The following is a 6,348-nucleotide window of genomic DNA, read 5'->3' as shown; positions in this document are numbered from 1 at the left end:
CATTGGAAAACTTTATTGATATTGTTTAATTTTTTTTGTTCCTTGATTATTATTTTCTAAAATACTTACTTTATATCAAGCAATTTTTTTTTTATAAATTATTTTTTGATTCTTATGTGTTCTAATAACTTTTTATCAGTACACACACGCTTGGTCATAGTAAATAGTAACACATAAAAAGATTAAAAAAGTCAATAATTTATACCAAAAACAAAAAATAGTATATACATAACAAATGTAGAATAAATAAACACTTATTATGTAACTACATATTATAATTAATAATATATAATATAATAAAATATAATCCATAACAGTTTATAGTGAATTAAATGCATTTAATATTATATGTATGATTTTTTAGATAATTAAATGAACACTTGATTTTTCTCCCTTTTTTTGTTTCCTTTTTGATTTTCATGCTTTCAACTTTTGTTTTTAAATTATTCAATAGCCAGAGCTGCAGAAAAGACTTGGCCATTAATTTATTTTGATACGTAATTTTTTTTTTATAAAGGGGGCATTTTTTCAATTAATAATAGCAAAGTCACGGACCTACTTTGAATTCCAATCAGAATATTAGAAATAAAAGGATTAAGTCATGAAATATTGAATTCAAAACTAGAGTCGTGTTCTAGTAAGAAAGTGAATATATATATATATATATATATATATACCATACATTTTTTTAAGTGACATAACAAGAAAAACGAATTTCATTATCTGAATAATGACATGCGACAAAAATATAAAAGATATAATATATATTTAAAAATCATCAAACAATAAAATAACAAATAATATGAAAGCTAACTGAGTCGGAATATAACAGGGTTGACTTTTATAATTTCTTATAGGTCGGTTGAGTATGTAGCTTTCACAAACCAGATGCCGCATTGGACTGATATCATATAATTTGACACATAACATAATCAGATTATATTGCATTCTCTAAATAACACCTCAAGATAGTCTTTCTATGATTTACATAGTCTTTCAATGATTTGAGAAGAACATATATTTATAGTAAGTTGTGGAAGACAATAAGGTATATTTTAAAGCCGACCCCTGTATCATTATTAGGTTATATTTGCAAATTTACTTGAGAAAAATAATAAATATATAAAGTAAATTAATAGTTCTGACTAAGTTACTGCATGTACAAGGCACCGTAACATTGTGAGTTTTAGAATATTATATGTGACACCCTTACTACCCCAACACATATATCGTAATAATGTAATTAAATTAAGAAAAATAAACTTTCGAAATTGGTAAAAGGGTTCACATAAAACTTCATAACTGTTCTTTCTTCAATATCCAAAATAACTGGAAATAAAACTTGAAAGGTAAAATTTAAGAGTTTACAAATTATTTTCAAAATAATAGGTTTTACTCCATATATAAATACAATTCATGTCCTAGAAATCTTCTGCCCCAATGTCACAATATCAAAGCATACCCATAAATCAACTGTAACCCCAAGCGTGTGGTTCAGCGGTAGGGGTTGATCCACGCTTAAGTAAGGTCAGGGGTTCGAATCCTGCCTTGTGTATGCAGCCGCGTTAAATCTTGGGGCCAGCTATCCCACCCTTTGAGGTGCCTCCAACGTAGCAAGGAGATTAGTCACTGCTATCGGCGGTGGATACTCCAGGAACGAACAAAAAAAAAACCCATAAATCAACTGTTGGCATTCTAGATGCCACTCAAAGCCAGATCTTCCTCACCTAAAACATCCACAAATTGCACGGTGAGAAAAGAAAACATCTATATGTAAAACACATAAGAAAAACACAACATAATCTCATCATTATTCATTAATGAATTATTCACAAGCATTTATGTATATATAGTTTATCAATCATTCAACATCTTCACATCTCAATTACATCAATCCATCACAATCCACACAAATCTTACAATTAACACTATGCGAAGGCCACGCCACAACTGACATAAGTGATACGGATTAATTGTCTCACTCATCCCACACCATGTCAGGGTCACGCCCTCCCTGTAGCATCACTTACCCAGGGGTCGTGCCATCCCTAGTCATTGATGTGAGGAACCACAATCATATCACAATCCACACAATCTCTTGCAATTAACCCTATGCCAAGGCTGCCATATTTGACATAAGTGATCTGTGTTAATTGTCTTACTCATCCCACACTATGTCAGGGTCACGCCCTCCCTGTAGCATCACTTACCCAGGGCCCGTGCCATCCCTGGTCATTGATGTGAGGCACCACGATCACAATCATAATCACATCCATACAACATCTCATCTCATAGCTCAATCCCATATCATATACACAATTCCATATACACAACAGATAAGTCTAACAAAATAAGGGTTTACACACCCCTCAAGCAATTCACATCTAGATCATCAATTCTTAACAAGTAATATAACAATTATATTCATAAATTAATATAATAATCAATGGAATTACCAATTAAATATAATTTCAACATAACGATAAAACCCCCAATTGTTCCAAAACCTAGCTCACAGGCACTTTTCTACAGTTTCGTTCTCCCTCTCAGATCATCATTCTTACAAATTAAATATATATTTCTAATCCTCAACACATACAGAATCTAATGGGATCATCAATTTCTGAAACACAAATAATCCAATTTTTTCCAAAACCTAACTTACAGACACTTTTCTATAATTTTTCATTCTCTCTCCTAGAGCATCATTTTTACAATTAAAATATATATTCACAATCCTAAATTCATACAGAATCACATAAAACCAACAATTCTCCAAACAGAAATAATTATAAAATTAATCATAATCTTAAGGGCTCTTCCTCTACCCAATTCCCTCATGTAACTACATATAAATAATTCCCTTTTCCCCCGTACCTGGATAAACAACAGTTGAACTAAAACAGGAATCTCTTGGTCTCCTCCTCTAAATGCCCCTTGGTCTTCAGAGAGAACAAGAGGAAAAGAAGAGAGAACAGAAGAGAATAAGAAGAGAGAACAAAAGAGAATAAGAAGAGAGAATGAGAGATGTGTGAAAATGAGAGGTGAGGGGCGCGATTTATAGGATTTCAGGCTCACCTACCGGAACGGCCCGTTCCAAAAGTGGAACGACCGTTCTGGACCCTTCGAAACTACGCAAAATTCTCAACTTGAACCGTTCTCAATCCCAGCAAAACGACCCGTTCTCCCACTAGAACGACCCGTTCTGCTTCTCCAATTTTGGACATTTTTCTTATTCTGGAACGGCCCATTTCACTTTTGAAACGGCCCGTTCTGGGAAATCAATTGGGCCTCTGGCCTAGCGATTTTGGGCTGTTATAATACTCTCCTCCTTTGTGAAATTTCGTCCCCGAAATTTTTGCAATGGTAGACTCTTCGCTTCTTATTTTCTAATTCTTATGCAACCTCACTACTTTATTGATGTACAACTCTATCAATTTCACCAAAAGATATCTAAGGGCAAAACAAGTAAACTTGGCGAGCCTATCCACTAAAACACAAATAGAATCAACCTTTTAAGCGTCTCAGACAAACCTACAATTAAGGCCTATCCACTCATCATCTTACTTCCAAAATGGGACGTCTAAGTGCTACAAAAATTCCTAAAGACTTCTAGCATACTAAACACGAGTATACAATTTCTCTACTCCTCTCTTCACCTTAGGCCACCATGCTTCCGCTGTACCACTCTGATACATCCTCCTAAGGTCCCGATACATCTCATTAGCTCCTAAATATATGTTAAGAGTACTGTTATGTCCTTCCTCTAAAATCATCTTTCTTAATTCAAGGTTACTAAGCACCCAAGTTTGTTCTTGTACCTCAAAACAACGTCAATTTCTACTCATAAATGGTTATCTATACTTCTACCAATCTTCTCCACTTGGTTCCCTAAGAAAGGATCTGACTGCTAGGCTTCTCTAATCTCATCCATTAATTCACTAGTAACTTTCAACATAATCAATTCAATGCTCCTAAGGATAATCTCACACACCAAGCATAAGTCTTAAATTCTTCAATCAAACCCAACCCTTAAATCATCAAAAATGATATATCAGAGGTCATCATAATCAAGGCATCTGCCACAATATTGGTTTTACTTCTATGATCATTTTTAAAGATCAAGCACCTAAGCGTAAGTACACTCAGTATTCATATCAAATCTCTAATTTCACCACTCCATCTACACCCAAGTCAAACTCTTATCCATCACCTTATCCTATAGCCTTATATCTTGTCACCAAAATAAATCAACTAATTATGCTTCTCCAATTTCCTTCAACAATCCATTCGTTACTCAAGTCATACTTAGTCTCACACTACTAAAGGTAACCTTATAAGCCCAACTTAATTTGAGCCAAAAGGATTCATCTCTCTAATCATAAGGGAAGATAAATATAAAGGTTTCCTACACAAAAAAAAAACACAAAACATCTGTCACCATAATAGCTTTACTCAATTAACAACTAAGTTTGAAATATTAGTCCTCCAGAAATTAAACTATCTCTTTTGTCACATAATTAACTCCTTCAATCAACAGATAATTAAGGCTCTAACGATCAATAAATACCTCAAGCTTAGAATCATATAGGTAGTGTCTCTAAGTGTCTCTAAATATTACAACTGCTAACTTAAAATCATAGGTAAGGTAATTCCTCTCATGAATGTTCAATTACCTAGACACATAAGCTACTATCCTTCCTTCTTGCATCCATACTCCAAGCAACCCATCTTAGAAGCATCACTATATACCACATAATACTTACTAAAATACGGTAGTATTAACACTAGTCAATCTTTCCTTAAGAGTTTGAAAACTACTCTCACATTTGTTATCCCATACAAAGGAAACTCTTTCCTAGTCAATCTAGTCAAAGGTAATAGTAAGCGACCCAGAGAAGTAAGCGATAAAATGCTTTGGGGAGTTAAAGAAATAAGCATAGGTCCAGGAATTCCCGATATAAATTAACCTTTCAAACTACTGTTGAATCCATGGGTAGGCAAGAGACAACCTGGTGAACTGAAACATCTTAATAACCAGAGGAAAAGAAAGCAATAGTGATCCCCGTAGTAGCGACGAGAGAAACAAGAGCAACCTAAACCGTGAACCGCTATCTTAAAAATTTACTCAATAAATTTCCTATAAACTATCCCAATAAAACTCCTACCCTCACTAATTGACTTTTGGTATCTCCCACTTAAGCACAACTTCTACCATAGGTAGATCTACGTTATATCCGCGCAAAAAATTACAGGGCCTAGAACATTCACCTCATGCAATCAAAAATCATACTTAGATAATTTAGCCTAAATCTATCTTGGATATATCTTCAAAATTAACTCTAATATCATGATATCACATCTTAAAGGTCAATCTCACTAAACACACAACCATTCACTAATTAATCCATAAGGTCATCTATCCTCATATCCACATATATGCATATCAAATTATATTAGAATACCTATTTAAACCTTCATATATATCCTTCCCAATCATATATATGAATCTATCACTATTTTACACCATATATCATGTGCATGAACTTAACTTTACCACATAGCATCATACAACCTTGAACAACCTTACAATCCACATGACAACACCTCAGAACATCATAACAAAATCATTTTTATCCTTGCATTGCCTAGTAACTCAAAAACATCATGATAGCATACATATCCCATCAATAACTGTCAAGGAAAATGATACCTAGAAAGTTACACTTGTCCAATGATCTCAATCCTATCTCAAAAGAAAGATAAAAGAATAAGCTATAACTCTTATGAAGACATGAGATTCTGAATAGATCCTCTTCTTAGCTAACAATTCAAAAATCACAATAGATATATTTAATGCTTACAACTAGCCTCTGATTACCAAAATAACTATAACTGGAGTTCTAAACCTTCATTTTACCTGATTCTAGTGCCGTTGAAAATATCACTCTCAAGACTACAACTTTCATGAAGACCACAAAATCTAAATCTATCAATACGGTACTCCTACTAGCATAACAAAACTACAGCGAAAACATCTCCTACACTAGACAACAATAGTGCATTATCATATCTAAGGCCACAAAAATACCTCAACTCTTCCAAACTCACACCTCAACTTCACATTCAAGCTTCCCACTACAATCCTAAACCAAAACAACTCACATATTCCACACAAAGACTTATATCTGAAATAAAATCCTCATGTAACCTAACCCCTAACTAGGTTAATATGCAAGCATCAAAACTTAAGGAAATCACCAAAACTTTGACCTTCCATCAAGAATGCCCAAAGGTCTAATGCTCAACACATAACCTCTTGGATTTAATCACTACAACTATAGCTTT

The sequence above is a fragment of the Cajanus cajan genome, chromosome 4 (genome assembly GCF_000230855.2).
Source record: "Cajanus cajan strain Asha chromosome 4, NIPB_CcT2T_4, whole genome shotgun sequence".
Classification (NCBI taxonomy): domain Eukaryota; kingdom Viridiplantae; phylum Streptophyta; class Magnoliopsida; order Fabales; family Fabaceae; genus Cajanus; species Cajanus cajan.
Note: the sequence above shows the minus strand (reverse complement) of the source record.